This window comes from Aythya ferina (assembly GCF_964211825.1).
Source record: "Aythya ferina genome assembly, chromosome: Z".
In the NCBI taxonomy this organism is placed as follows: Eukaryota; Metazoa; Chordata; class Aves; order Anseriformes; family Anatidae; genus Aythya; species Aythya ferina.
In genome coordinates this window covers 69,378,375-69,394,663 of record NC_140299.1, presented here as the reverse complement: position 1 = coordinate 69,394,663, position 16,289 = coordinate 69,378,375, and the positions used below count along the sequence as shown (strand labels likewise).

Sequence of the window (16,289 nt, the reverse complement as noted above, 5' to 3'; positions counted from 1 at the left end):
TTATAAGTAGACAGCTTGAGATACAAAGCTGAAACCATATAATAATGTAATTCCATCTACAGGATAATATTACACTGCATATTCCTAGGAGCACAATGCCAGATCCCAGATCCCCCAACTCCCTTGTAATGACCTTCCACACTTGCCTTTGAATGCAGCCATTAATCAGCAAGTACAAAATGTTAAGTGATTCTGTCTTTGTGGTGGTTAAAAAAGAGAGAGGAAAACAGGAAATGGTTGAACAGAAGATAAAAATAGCAGTAGCCAACCTTCACTACTGCTCACATTTGTTTTTCAAAGGGATATCCCTAAATCCTGTGCACCCCTGAATGACAGCACTGGGTACCTTGTTCAAAATTTTTTTATGAGTCTGGAAAGGAGAGAAGAGGGTGACTGTTCCTTAATTCGTCTTTGTTCAAGCTTATCTTTACAGAATATCTTCCCATCATACTTCAGGCTGCATCCATATCTTGGCCCAAGATGAACTGAACCATTCACATGGAAGCAGGAAAAGGTATGGAGCTATCCTGCATGGACAAAGAAGAAAAAGGGATCAGCCTTTTTGCCCCCTTTTATTTTTTCATCTTTGGGAGGATATGAGAAAGGCCTATGAGCAGATATAGTTTAAAAAAAAAGAAAAAAGAAAAAAAAAAAAAAGACTGTTTTCTTGTATATGAAATTGTCTCTGTTCAGGTTTGTACCATTGTCATTTTTGTTTCAATTTCCCATAATACATCCATCCATGGCCCCAGCAAACAGGTGGAAGATAATGCTGCCTCTTCTCCCACCTCTTCAACTGCTGCTGCCAGCTGAGGGTCACAAAATCTGAAGCAGCTCTTGAATTGCCAAAACTTCTCCAGAGGCATCCCTAGGACAATAAATTAGGTCTTTTCAAAATATTAAGAAAAAACTGATTTAGCAGGCAAAGATGCGCTAATGATGAATGCCTGCCATGCAGCTGAAATGAGGCCACAGGAATAATGCCACAGAAGGTGTTCTAAAGAAATAACAAAAGCCAATTAGTGCTGCCTGGATCTTTTCATGGGTTTTTGCAGATCTGTGCTGTACTGTGATTGCTGAACACCAACAGTGTCTTTGTCGTCACTAACTTCCTTTGAGGTAAGGAAAAGAAGCTTCTCGACTTGTGAAACTCAGATCGGGGCTGAAATTGATCCATCTAAATGGCACCCTTCACGAATTTCTTAAGAACCTTAGGAAGCAGTATCAGGGATCCCTGCACCATGCGCACAGACTTCACCATTGCCAGAAACTAGCTTTTTCCTACCCAAGGCAAAAGCCTCGTCTTTTGGAAGCACACGGTTCCCCTGTTAATTCCGTAGCTGGCACTCTCTGCAGGAAGATGTCCCAGTGTCATATATCCATTGGGTTAACGGAGCAAAGAGCAGTAGTATGGCACGATCCTACCGTTTCATTCACTTGATTCCACCCCAGCAAACAGCCTGCCAGTGCTCCAGAATAAACCCTCAGGAGAGTCATGTAAGGTCTCTTCCCACAGGCAGGAGACTGATTTATCTGCAGAATACTTACATAATTTTCCAGATAACAATGTACTAAATACACAGTATTTTTCTTAATCCTCTGAGCCTGACAATCACCTTACGTACCTCACCCATCTGTACACCGTGGCAAGCACTACGGGCCTGCTCTTGCAGACATTTTGCTTTTCCCACTTCACGTCTATCCCCTCAACGCAGTCTGAAAATCACCAGCACAACTAGAGCTCCTGGATGTAAGTCCCAGCTTGTTCGGGTGCTGTCTCTTTTATAGATCCCAAGGAGAAGACATTTGCAGCCCTTTCTTGAGTCCTTTCCCTTCAGCCCTAGCTTTCACACAAGTCCCCTGCTCTGGTGTTCCTTCAGAGCAATGACAGGGGCTACCAGCATCCCCTCTTCTCCCCGTCAAAGTGCCTTGGCACTTTGTTCAAAGATCTTTTGAGAATTCTGTGCTTTTTAAAGAACATTTTTAACAAACTTTCTTGTTTTTCACTCTTAGGATAACTCCTACTCTTTTCTCCCATGAGTTTGCCTGCCTTCCACTTGCATTTCACAAGCCTGCACTGATTGCTGTCCCTTACGTGGTACCTCTTCCATAGTTAGTATGCAAACCACCATCATCCTGGGTGACAGGCTCTGAATTAAAACCCTGGCAGGTAACCTCTTTTCCATTTTTTTTCTAGTGGAAATTCCCATTGCTCTGCTGGTCCACTACAAGATCTCTGTAAAATGTTCAATTGTTGTTCTCTGAGACTTTCCAGCCCTCAGCGGCACATTGGATGTCAAGTTATCAGACAAAAAAGTAATGATAAACCTATATAACACAATAACGTATCTTCCTTTCCCCTTTCTCAGCAAAGGGGATGAGTTTCTCAGCCACTCCATAAATCAAGGAGCTGACACTCTCTTCAGTGCTCAGCAGATGCAGGTTCGCTGAATTTTTAGTTGCCTTGCTTCTTTTAACCATTCCCTTCTTCCGTTCGTGCAGCTGTGAGTCTGGTAAAGAGCACTATTCACCAGGAGATTGTTAAACAGACTTGTTCCAGGCACTAACTGTTCAAACAAGAAGAAAAAGCTAAAGAAGGGCTGCTTTTCCATCCAACTGTGCTGATTCCGTCTCTCTGGGGCTACCTGCCTCTGACTTACATAAACAGCATGTTTCCAGTTTAGCCTCCACTAAGGAAGGCTGCTGCTAGATCTGCCTCTTTTCAGTGACAAAATGTTTTCTCCTGTACCCTGTCTGCTTGTACGTGCTGTAGGAGCCATCCCTCTGCTTCCCAAGCACAACATTCATCTCCCAGCCCCTGCATAATATGCCTGCCTAATGCATGGATCAGACTCCGGTGAACCTCCCATCCCAGCCCCACAACTCCAATTAATTGTGGAGCACTCAGGAGCAACTAATGGACGTCTTTGGCTGGTATCCATATTGCACTTTGTATGTCTTTCAACCATTAGCCTCTAAAATGGTTTGTGAAAGAGTACTGTAAGGTGGTAACTGAATGGGGTTGCATAAATAGTTTTAATTGTAGCTTATGCTTCTCGTTTCAAAGAGCATTTCCACAAAAGATCTATCTTCCTGTCGCGGGGAATATGCAGTTTTTAAAAGAGTTTTCTGTGTCTTATGGGGGAAACAATGTCATGCAGACTCTTACAGAATCATCCAGACAGCAAGTTCCCTGTACCCATGCCAGCCGTCTCCACTGAAATAACCTGTCCTTTTGCTAATGCTGATGGTTTTGCATGCGACCAGGTATCCATGGCTACAGAGATCAGTAAGGGCTGAAGACATGCATTCACTCGTGCCAGTGTCAGCATGAGTGAGTGAACACGAGATAGCACAGCCAAGAAGTTGCCTTCCTGTACTGGAAAGCAATGCACACTAACTGGTGTTCAAACTTGGATTCAAATACCAGTGACAGGAGTTAAAGGGGCATCTAATCCAGAAAGCAGAAATCATCATTTCTGTGTGTGCTGGGACAAGGACGAAACCTGCCAGATGATCAGAAGCTGGAGTTTCTGAGACTGAGAGAGCATCCACCTTTGTTCTACACTGCTGTAGAAAAAGCTCAGCCACCTGACCCAAATAAAGCAAGTTTAGCAACCCCCTATTTGATGTTTTAGATTGCTTTTTTCCTCATCTCTTACACACAATTAAGCCAACTCAAAAGATTTTTACTGAAAAGGTCTGCTGTAGTCATTTCCTTGAGCATCTGGGCGAGTGACAGATCAACCAACAGGCATCAATAGTCTGGGAAGTCAACCCAACAAACAGGTTTCTGTTTCTGAGTAAGACCATCCAGAAAATTCCTTACCCACTGATGGGTCCAGCCATCAAATCCATGTTTCTCCAAACTAGAGACAAGGATATCAGGTAGGACAGTGATAGGTCCAGGTAGGTGATGTCAGATGCCCTTCCCCTGTCCACCAATGCTGGAACCCCATCATAGAAGGCCACTGGATTTGTCAGGAACAATCTGTCCTCAGTGAAGCTATGCTGGTTGTCACCAATCACCTCCTTGTTTTCCATGGGCCTCCGCATAGTTTCTGGGAGGATCTGCTCAATCATCTTGTCAGGCACAGAGCCCAGATTTGCTGATCTGCTCTGGACTACTAGAGTAGCTTAAGTCTGATGGCAATTGACAAGGTGAGCAAGAGCATGGAAAGTCGGAGATGGACACATGGAAGTGAGAGGGCAGGTGCGTAAGGATACTTTTTCTAGGATATTTTTCTAGGATATTTTCTAGGATACTTGGAAAAGTATCCTAGAAAACAAGTCCAATGTTGGTGTTAATGGCTCGGCTCCTGAGTTTACAGAAGTATGCAAGCAATTCCTGAATAAGGAGTGCCCTGAAGCAGGTAAGTGTGATAGCAGTCAAGTACAGAAGTGCAAGTTTTCAGGCATAGTGGCTATTTAAGCATTTCATCCCTTCTGTCCTACAGCATCATTACAAATTAGATTCCTGCCCCCAAAACTGCAACAATAAAAGCCGCAGCTTTGCAATGTTATTCCAAAGAAGATGCAGAGAAATGGGTCATGACATCTTCAGCTGCAGAGCTAATCCATCATAATGCACCATGGCTCCTACAAATTGCTGCCTTAGGCAGATAATAGCAGGCATTTCCAATCATCCCCAGGTGGCTAATATGTGGCAATGGTTTGTAACCTGCATATGCTGGACCACCGCAGCTGCTCCACTGAGCAATCTTGCAATATTGATGGACACTCTTTTTGACCCAGAACATTGAACATGTTTAATAGAGACGTATTGCCACCAAAATCGTTCCCTCATGCCTTTCCTCCACATCCCCAATTCAAAGGTCAGAAGTAAAATCAAGCTCTATCAAAGCTGTCTGGTATTCTCATTTTTGGAAAAGATCTTTGTGCTTTCATCTGACAGCTCAGTTGAAATATTCTGTCCTATGCCAATAGAAAGAATGGTCCTGCACATTAACGAGCAGAGCACAAGTGAAGTGACTCTTACACCCTAACCAAGAAAGTTTATAGATTCTCTTTGCAATGAGTTGCACAACTTCTGCTTTCTCTGTTCCCAAACCTAAAATCTGGCTTTTCTTTGAAATATGAAGATGACACAGTGGGATGAGGATTTTTTGTTTTGTTTTGTTTAAATTAAATATATATATATATATATATATATGCTTTATGAAAACTACAACTGGGTAGAAAATAGCTCACCATTATCACCACACTTGGTAGTGTGGAATGCACCGTGTCGTCTTTCTGTCATGGGCTGTAGACAACCCCATTTTCATGGACCGCCAGGTATCTCCTTTAAATAATTTAAATCAAAACAAATTTGCCCCAATTACTTTATATGCACATGTTTATACATGTACCAATACATATATACACACAGTAATATATGAGTTATGGATAGCTTAACAGCCCAGCCCATAGAGTTTTTAATTATGTGGCAGTATTTCATCCAGATCCAGCACATCTTTAAAACACTGTTCCTTTTTTCCTTTTTAGAAGCTGTGTTCCCTGCTCATACAGAGTATGCTTCATCTTCTATGTTCCTTTTTAGCCTCCATTTCACATTACTTGCCCTTGGTATTGTTAACAATCTTCATTCTCACTGATCATTTCCTAATTCAATGTTTTTAAGTCTGAAGGGACTGTTAAATCATCTAAACTGATCTCCTACATGACCCAGTCCAAAAAACCTACCCAGGTTCTTTCACAATGAGCCCAGTGACTCATAGTTAGCTAAAACATGATCCAATAGGCACCTCAGTGTAATGAGAGGACATCACAGGACAAAAAGTTCATCACAGACTTTTTGTGTTAGTGTCCTTTGGGTCTCAGTATTTTAGAACTGAAAAGGAAGGCTTAATCTCGTTTTTTTCTTTCCTACCTTCACTTTCTGCAAGCACTTTCTCTCTGTTATTTCCCCGATATTTTTGTATGTTTGTAGTTCTATAGTAGAAAAAGACAAATAGGAAAGCATTTATCATTTCTACAAGAAGGAAGGTCAGAATGAGAATAAATATATTGAAGATTTAATTCTTTTCTGTAGGAAAGCAAGCATCATAGAGGGATACAGAAACAGTACAATAGCCAAGGTGAAGTGAATTCATCCTTGTCCTTTGGGATTTGTGTCGCAATGGACCATTTGGGGATCATTGAGTAGATTACTGCAGTGAGGAAGAGGTGAAAGAACTAAGGCTAGTTTCACGTACAAAGAACTTAGTGGTCTTCAAGAAGGCATAAAGCCTTGTTCAGTTTCACAAAACAGGATAAAATAGGTGTGACAGATGCACTCTCTCATGCTGGCAGCACTCTGGCTCAGGTTTTGCTGATAAGCAGGCCTAACTGGATGCTAATATTGTAAAAGTGTACAGAGTCAAGGACCTGAATTCCTATGTAGAGTTGGTATAGCTGAAAAAAAAAAAAAAAAAAAAAAAAACTAGGTACAGCATAACTGTAAAAGGAACAAGTTTGACTACAAGACAACAACTTTATAACTTTATGCTGTAACTATTTGCATTCACTGAAGCCCACTGAGCTCCCCTGCAAGGCAGCAGGCTACACAGCAGCAATCTCCCCTTGAAAAGGGACACCTCAAGGTTGAGAGATCCCTTACCTAGCATCTCATGCTCACAGCAATGTAAGCAACACTTGTATGTGCATACATACATTTATGTATGTCAAGTTAAAACACTATTTTGTACACATCAAGCTAGCCTAATTATTAGTCTTGTAGTAAATAGCAGAGTATTTGACATCTGTCAGCCATTCAATAATAAGCTCCTGTGGTTAACCTCAGGACAACAACTTTTTTCAATAATTCACCTGCAACAATCCAACAAAAAGTAACAGCTTCAAACTACAAAAAGGAAGAGCCAGGTAACACATTAGTGCAAAGCCTACTGGAGATAAAGACACAAACAGATCAGCACAGATCGCCTGAGGAGAAGACACATTTCCGTCACCAGAAGTTCTTAGTAGGCTAGAAAACATCTGCAAGGAATGGCACGGATGCAGTTAATCCTGCCTCAGGCAGAGGGATGACTGGTGACCCCACTAGTCCTTTTCAGTTTTGCTCTGTATATTTTCTGCAGCTCAGAAAAAGCTAATAAGGAAGTGACACCTGACTCAACCGTACTTATTCTCCCCTAGTGAGTTTCAGATCAGACCTACTTCTTTGGTTTTGTTCTTGTTGTTTTGGTTTTAAAGATTGAAATACATTTGTTTGCTTGCATAGCTAAAATCTTTAATACTTCTTTTATAAAGCATTTCACATTATGGCAAATTACCGCTGTAAATGCTAATACAAGTAATGTTTGGAGAAAGATTATAATATAGCCTCAAGGTATCATCTGGAGTACTATCTGCTTAGTTTATCACAAAAGATGAGCGACTTTAAACTGCCAAATTCTAACCATCTTACTTGCAAACTAAGTTGTTACCTGCAAACTAAGCTGCATTGTTTCTATTTGGAATATCACTGTCAATCATTAACAGTCAGGATTTCAAATTTTAACATCATTTTTTGGTGGTTCACATGGCAAACCACTACAGTTGGCTAGCCATTGTATCAAGCAACCCATTATGGTGGGTTGCCATTGTACCACTGTCTTTAAGGAAAACAAATTTCACAAAATGAATGGGAAGACACAAGAATTGCTGAATAAGAGGAAGAAAAAAAAGAAAAAGAGAGATTAAAATGATAAAAAAAGCTACTAAGAGAACACAGAAAGACAACAAACTCATTTCAAGTGACCAAACATATTTCTTCCCAGCCACAGACTGTAAGAACTGGTACAGCTCCACTGCAAACTGCAGTGCTGGTTTAAGGTGGCTGGAAACTTCTCCCACTGTTTTTATCTGGAGTCGCCCAAGAAACTAGTCAGCCCATTGGTGTTAACCAGAAGTGATTGTACATGAACATCTCCCAGATAACCGCACTTGTTAATGTTTCATCAGTTTTAGCTTTTGTCAGTAAGGTGAACTGGTGATGAATAAGGGAGAAAGTAGAGAAGACCACACAAAACAGCTGCTAACGTCTGACAATAAAATCATTTGGACTTAAGACAGAGCCACAAGGCTGGTTTTATTGGTCTGAATATACTGCCTTACTGGTTAGCAGCAGCAATGAGGGTAATGGAGTGATTTAACTGACAAGCCATTAATTGCAGGTTCATGGTAGCCCTTGGTTCTCTTTTCAAATCTAATCTCACATTCTAGCATCAGTGTTAGCAGTTCAGCAAAATTGCTTTCTTGTATGTGGTAGTAGTAGGAACACCATACTTAGGACATACTGCCCACACTTTGTCTTGAAAACAGGTAAAATACTTTTCATTCCGTTTCTCAACCTCAGTGTATATGCCCACTCCCAAACTTCACACAAACTGATAGTAGTTAGATTGTTTCATGCTAAGCCTTCACTTGCAACTTGGCAGTCATTTGCATGTTTTTATGCACAATGACAGGAAAGCACAGAGAATGTCACAATGCATATACGTCATTTCATGTTCAGTATAGAGGATAAAAACAGCAGAGTGAGAGATGGAGACAAACAATGATCACCAAACAGGTATGAGAAAGAAGCCCTTTCTCCAAAGACAAATAAAAGCAACAAAAGAAAAAAACGCTAAATTTTCTCAGCACATACTCATGACTGAATAATAATAGTAAAGAAATTCACTCACAGTGAGCTATTCTTAAAGAAATTCAGACATTTATAAAGCCAAAATCCAGAGAACCACAGTGTTCACTTGAAAGAATCCCTGTGAGAACACACCTCCTTTTTTATTCCTGGCAATGGCTTACAGCAAAAAGCTGCAAAAACAAAAATTCATTAGTTATACATGCACTTATTGTTTCACAGAAATTCAAATGCACTGAATAGAAAATCACATTAATACCAGCTATGGTACCAAAGTAACCTAATTAACACAATTCAGTTGACATTCCAGAAACCAAGAAGGATCTCAGGTGGCCCTGCTTTATGATAAACACAACTCAATTTCAACTACGTATTTTTATACAAATCATCAATGTAAAACTACACTAAACACAAAGACACGTTCGATTTCTTGTGATCCAGTCTTCAGTCGTTTGTTAAAATCTCTATAAATAAATCTGTCTTCACAGCTCATCTTTTTAGTATCATTAGATAAGCCCTTTTTCATCTTCCACACAAATCTGACGATGTTCTCTCAGCTACCTGCTAGCACTCACTATACATGAAACAACGCCCCCCCCTTCTGGGCTACGACAAAGCTGCACTTATTTGTGGAGAAACCACTGCAGAAGAACGGAACAAACTCCTATTAAAGTTTACTGCGACTTTTCCGTAATTAAACTACCTGACCGGAACAAGAAGAGCCTTAAGGCCTATACACAAAGAAGACAAGCAAGTAAAGAAAGAGGGCTGGAGAAATCAATAAAGTATTGGACTGCGGGGTTTTGCATTCAATGTCAGCTGAGGGCACTCATAGCTACTACAACGACAAGTAAGGATCTGTCACCGTCTCAATAGTCAAATGGAATGATCTGGTCCTCATTGACTCCCAAACTCTCAGCATTTCTTTAAAAATGTTCGATTAACCAAACTGAAAAGGCTGCAATGTGTATTTTCAAACAAGTGTTTAATTAAAGTTCTCATGCTTTTGGACCTGAGCATGGATTCTATGACAAATGACCACGTCTAACAGTGGATGTACGTACAGAAAGGTTTCCAATAAGCAACCACAAGTAGAAGTTGTAGAAACAACAAGTTTCTACTTAAGAGTAGAAGTGCACTCACAGATTTGTGTGATATCTGCAAAACGTTAGGCAGACAATTAACTTCTATCTATTGCTTCAGTCACCTAAGAGAGTTTTGACTGACCTCCAAAGTTCCCGAAAACTAAAGCTGCTACAAACTAGATTAGAAACAACCACCCACCACACACAAACGCTCTTGGCAAAGGAAGACAGTCAGAAAAATCTCCAGGGCCCATATTTCGCAAAACAAACTGGTGCTGCAGGGACTCCAGTCCTGTTAGCCACCTGCAGCAAAGCGTAAGGCAACTGGCTGCAAAGGAGAACCTCTATACGAGGCTGCATTTTGGTCTTTTAGAAGTGCCAGACTTCTGTTTGGGAAATCCAGCCCAGAGGAGACAAGCAGACCGCAATTAACAGTACAAACATCTGAAGGCACCTGCAGATGAAAAGCAATGGCAGAGATAGTGGCAAATTTGCAAACAGATGGTATCCAGTGTCCCCTCTGACATGACACATACAGGAGATTTGCAAAGCAAATACCTGTTCCCTTGAGCGGTGGCTGCAGAACATGCTCTCAGGAGTGCCTGGCAAACACGATGGCCTTCGCGGATCTCTCCTCAGGTCCTGCAAAAAGCAGGGGAGAGAAAGCCTGAGAGCTGACACCATGCCCATAGTGCTGCCTTGCCTCTGTCTGCTCTCCTGCAGCTGAGCGAGCTCCGAGAGGCCATGCAGGAGAGGGCACACTGGCTGAGTCTATCCTTCACACTCACAGATACAGGCCAGCCAGGGGTCCAAGGCTCAGCGCTGCAGAGGCCCACAAGGCCCTGGCAGGTTGTCCAGCCACAGCAGGGCAAGTTCTCCAGATGGGCCAAGGAGCCGAGGGTTCAGCTTCCCAAAATAGCCCTTCCTCCCCCCTGATTGTATATCAGGGCTTTGGGATACACATGCTTACGGGCTGGCCTCCCTCGAGGCTTCTGGGGATACCGGCTCCCTACCAGGCCCACCATCAGTCCTACAAACAAGAAGATGAGGCCATCAAATACCACTCTTCTGCAGGCATCTGTGCTGGCACAGTATGGACTGCTTCTGCACCCAAAGCAGCACCCCCTCTATTTGCGTAGTAGCCTGGATCTGGTTCCCATCCCAGCCCTGACCACACTCTTCCTCTCCACACCTGTCTCTTACTCAAGTCAGTACTTCCTACCCACCTCCAACTGGGTCCCTTTTGTCTGTACCAGAAGTACAGGCACCCCTGAGGACATTGCGCATCTCTCTTTCCAAGTGGGAGAAGCCATTGTGTGCTGCAGGTGCCTGCTGCCAGGACAAATACCCAACCATGCCTCATGGCTGCACCTCCACCCATCCCCGCTGGCTGGCCCTGTTGGCAGGAGGAGCTGCTCCCCTTTACTTGGAGCTGGCCTGGCAGCAGTGGCTCCCCTGACATCTGGAGTGCAGCCCCACGGTGTGGTCAGGAGCCAGGTGGAACTGCCTGCAACCAAGCCCCCTTGGCCACCTTGCCTACTCAGCCCCAAGCCAGCAAGAGGGCCTGAAGGGTTGATGCTGCCACGACATGGCAGCATGCTCCTCTTGTTCTGCAGAACACGAAGGGCACTGAATGCCAGCGTGGGCTGTGGTAAGGACTGCAGCAAGTGTTACACCTGACCAAAAAGTCCCTCAAGTGAGACTGGTGAAAGGACATGAAGAAGAAACCCCTCTGTGAAATAAAAGTGCCACATTAACAGGAAATAGTGAGAATCTGAGGAGTCTCACCTAGACCTGAGGAGAGTGAAAGCTGTAAATCCAAGTCCAACACTAAAAACTATGATCCAGCAAAGCACAGTCTTTCTTCAGTACTGGAAATTTTCATTTGTTATTCTGTGAAATTTGATCACGGTGTAGTAGAAAACCTGCCCACAGACTGGACAGGCTCCAACATGTCTTTTGACCTATGCAGGAATCCTAGGTCAAAAATGGATCCTGGGGGTACAGTGGCAGATGAGTCACAGCCTATTTCTATTTTTGCTCCTTTCCAATTAGTCATGAAATCAAAATTCAGATTTTCTCCATCCTGTATTCCTGGCACTTCCATTGACTGCATCCAGTGATTTTCATAGTGGCTTTTCTCAATTTCTCCAGCCAATCCTCCTATTTTCTGGAGACTTGCAAAGCTTCACAAAGAAGGACCACATCTCACTGCCAGCAAGGAAATGCTTCTTTTCCTTAAGACAGAACTCAATGAAAGAGTAAGGCATGAAGTGAATCCACTGAATCCTGCTACAAGCATGTAGCAGGCAGACTAAAATACAGACAATGAAGGCCCAAGCTCTCTCCTATTAAAGTCAATAAAAGTTATACTAATTCTAGCTAAGGCTCTAATCCTCTCAAACATGTATCAGGCTTGTGTGGCAAGGCCCACCAGTAGCGGGCTGCAAGGGTGGCCTATGTGAGCAGAGCCCAGCAGCTGCCCCGTGTCAGAGCAGAGCCAGCTGCAGCTGCTCCAAAAGGGACCTGCTGCTGGCCAGAGCCAAGCCAACAAGTGATGTTGTTTGCGCCTGTCTGAGAGCATATTTAAGAAAGGGAAAAGAACTGCTACACCACAGCAGCTGGGAGAGTGTGGAATGAGAGCCAGCCCTGCAGCCCCCACGGGCAGTGCAGCAGGAGGGCAGGAGGTGCTCCAGGCAGGCAGCAGCAGTTCCCCTGCGGGCTGTGCAGGGAGAGGCCCCTGGTGGAGCAGGCTGTCCCCCTGCAGCCCATGGGTCCCACATGGAGTAGATCTCCACGCTGCAGCCCCCCCATGGGTGGAGGAGCCCCCGGTGGAGCAGGTGGATGTGGCCTGGAGGAGGCTGCGGCCCATGGAGAGCCCCCACAGGAGCAGGCCCCGGGCCGGAGCTGCAGCCCGTGGAGAGGAGCCCACACAGGAGCAGGGGGTCTGGGTTTACTGTCATTAGATGCATGTGGATTCTGAAAAAAAGTAATTCAGAAACATTGCTCCTCAACTTCTATGCTACAAGCTTATTTGGGAGAGCTTTTCTTGCTGACAGGAACATCCAAAGTCACTTCCATGACATTAAGAGGAGTGTGATTTTAAGTGTGGTGGCTCTGGCCACGTGAGCTAGGTCCCCGGCTCACCAGAGCCAATGAAGGAGAATTTGTGGGGTCATGGGAGCCATTCAAGACCACTTGAAGGAAGAGGTGATATTGGTAGCAGACTGCCGCCTAGTACAAGGAATGGAAGACACTTACCATCAAAATCTCATTTGTCACATAGGGAGGTCTCTGCTTGCATGGGGCTTACATTCAGGATGTTGAGGCTACCAATGCTTATCCGACCCTCCAGCTACTACTTGCAGGTGCTTTTCCATGGAGGCACCGACAATGCTATCAGGACTAATCTGGGAAGTATCAGAGGTGACTGCAGGATTCTACAGGCAGCAGTCAAGGTTATGGGTGCCTACATTGTGGTCTTCCCCATCCTAATGGTAGGGGGAAAGGGCCTGAGGAGGGCTCAGTAAATTCTCCGAGTTAACAGCTTTTTGTGCAACCAGTGTTGATAGCACACCTGTGATTTCTGTGGCCATGGAGGTCTCTTTGAAGATCTACAGGCTCTTGGAAGAATAAAAAAATCCATTTGAATAAAGTAGGTCAACAGATCTTTCTGAGCACTGCCAGCCTGTCAAGGGAGGTCATCCTTCCTCTCTCCTCAGCACTGGTGAGGCTGCATGCAGAGTGCAGGGTCCACTTCCAGGCATCCCACATTCAACAAATTCTGGACGTACTGCAGTGAGTCCAGCACAGGCCGAGAAAGCCTACTCTGAAATGCTCCTGAGGAAAACACTAACTCACAGATACCCAGCTCCCAGGTAGCAACAGGGTGCCAGCCCAGGGCAAAAAAGAAGAGTGACCTCCTCTTTGCCCTGCAGGGCTAACGAGAGGACATTATATTTAGCCATTCTCAGAACTCCTTGAGCACACCAATGGTACAGACGAACGAGGTGGTGAACAAAATGGTAAGGAATATTGTGTAGGCACAACTCACCTTTATTTGCAGTTGGGAGCTGGTCTGGTTGGGGAAGTCTTCTAAACACTCTCGTGACAGGCATATCCAGTTACCTGGCAGAAGAATATATCCATATATGTTGGGGTGTCCGCTTGGTTTTGGGTTGGTTGCTTCACTGCAAGCCTTGCTTCACAAATCTCCATGGAACTTCCTTTGGAACAGAGAGCAGAACATGCTCTCTGGAGAGCCTGGGAAACCTGATGGCCTTCATGGATCTCTTCTCTGGCCATAAGAAAAGGTGATATACAGAGGGCATGAGGGTAATCTTTGCCCATCGTTGAGCCTCGCTATGCAGGAGAAGGTGATCTAGTGGAGCCCGCCCCAGTGCAGAGGTCAAGCATCTGGACCCATGAGAAAGAACAGCCAGGAGCTCAAAGAGCTTTAAGTGGCCCCCAAGGCATAGGCAGGTAGTCCAGCCACAGTGGGGCAGGATCTTCAGCTGGGTCCTGTGGTGAAGGGGCTCTGTTCCCCAAATGACCCTTCCTCCACCAGGCTCCCCTTCCTTCCACCAACGAAAGGACAATGACGAGTATTGCATGGGTATAACTTGGGTTTATTTGCAGGTGAGATCTGGCCTGGTTGAACAGGTTTCTCAACACCCCATGAAAAGCATCTCCAGTTCCCTGACTGAAATATGTATCCACATATGTTGGGGCATCTGCTTGGTTTGGCATGGTTCCTTCACTGCAACCTTTGCAGCGTTCTCTGAAGAGCTTGGGAAATAAAAGAGCTTGCATGGAAGTTTCCTTAGGCCCTGGGAAAAGCCAAGAAAAAAGAGGCATGGGAAATGCTGCCATGCCCATTGTGCAGCCTTGACGCAGTCTAAGCTCCGGCTCAGCAAGCTGTGAGAGGCCACTCTGGAGACATTGCTCTGGCAGAGGCTACCGAAGTAGAGAGGCCAAGCACCCAGACCCCAGGAGAGAAGTAGACCAGGGACACAATAGCATCAACCTTGCAGTGGCCCCAAAGGCAAGGTTGGACTGTCCAGCCACAGTGGGGCAGGCTCTCCAGATGGGCCAGGGGCTGAAGAGGCTCTGCTCCCCAAACAGCCTGGCCTCCCAGAGGGCTGCTGGGGACTCTGGCTTCCTGACCAGTCCCACCAGCAGTCCTGCAAAGGAGAAGGGCAGGCTGTCAGACACCACTCCTCTTCTGACATCCATGGTGACCCACAGTACGGCTCCCGCACCCAAAGCAGAATACCCGCTTGCATGGGGAAACCATGCAAGCCCACCCCCTCTCCTTGCCCTCCTGGGCCCTGACCACAGTCCTCTTCCACACACAAAGCCCATGATTACCCAAGGCAGCGGTTCCTACCTGTTCCAACTGTGTGCATCTCATCAGGAAAACAGGTACTCTCCCAGGTACTCTGTCCAGAAGATCCCTGTCTTTTTTGTACCGGGGAGCCCAGAACTGGACACAGTACTCCAGGTGAGGCCTGACCAGGGCAGAGTAGAGGGGGAGGATCACCTCCCTTGACCTGCTGGCCACGCTCCTTTTAATGCACACCAGGATCCCATTGGCCCTCTTGGCCACCAGAGCACACTGCTGGCTCATGGCCAACCTGTCGTCCACCAGGACCCCCAGGTCCTTCTCCTCAGAGCTCCTCTCCAGCAGGTCATCCCCCAGCCTGTACTGATACATGCAGTTGTTCCTTCCCAGGTGCAGGACTCCACACTTGCTCTCGTTAAACATTAGTTGGTTTGGTTTCTTCCTGCCCAAAGTTTCTTCCTGCCCAAAATGCTGTTGTGTTGATCCTCAAGATATGGCAGGGATGGTCTTCTGCAATGCCCACCTTAACTGCAAAAAAAAAGTGGCACAGCACTCAAACTGAGTAATGCTGCAGGTGCCCCAGTGGCAAGCCCCCATTCTCCTTCGATCTGTCTGTGGCAGCTCTCACATGTCCTGTATAGCCACCCTACACCTATGCTGTGTGACCATAATTGCACAAGAAATTAATAGAAAATCAGCTATGGTACCAAAGTAACCTAATTAACACAATTCAGTTGACATTCCAGAAACCAAGAAGGATCTCAGGAGGCCCTGCTTTATGATAAACACAACTCAATTTCAACTACGTATTTTTATACAAATCATCAGTGTAAGACTACAATAAACACAAAGACACATTCGATTTCTTGTGATCCAGTCTTCAGTCGTTTGTTAAAATCTCTATAAATAAATCTGTCTTCACAGCTCATCTTTTTAGTATCATTAGATAAGCCCTTTTTCATCTTCCACACAAATCTGACGATGTTCTCTCAGCTACCTGCTAGCACTCACTATACATGAAACAACGCCCCCCCCTTCTGGGCTACGGCAAAGCTGCACTTATTTGTGGAGAAACCACTGCAGAAGAACGGAACAAACTCCTATTAATGTTTACTGCGACTTTTCCGTAATTAAACTACCTGACCGGAACAAGAAGAGCCTTAAGGCCTATACACAAAGAAGACAAGCAAGTAAAGAAAGAGGGCTGGAGAAA

At 44.8% G+C, this 16,289-nt stretch overlaps 1 long non-coding RNA gene across 1 annotated transcript in view; it reads right to left on the bottom strand.

The window, feature by feature from the left end:
• Positions 1-15,159, bottom strand: part of LOC311427700 — a 55,430-nt gene extending 40,271 nt beyond the window's left edge. The window contains exons 1-3 of the long non-coding RNA XR_014687501.1: positions 15,122-15,159; positions 13,787-13,860; positions 10,291-10,374 (exon numbers count right to left, since the gene is read on the bottom strand). This is a non-coding gene — a long non-coding RNA (uncharacterized lncRNA). The remainder of the gene's footprint in view (positions 1-10,290; positions 10,375-13,786; positions 13,861-15,121) is intronic.
• Positions 15,160-16,289: the final 1,130 nt, after the last annotated feature.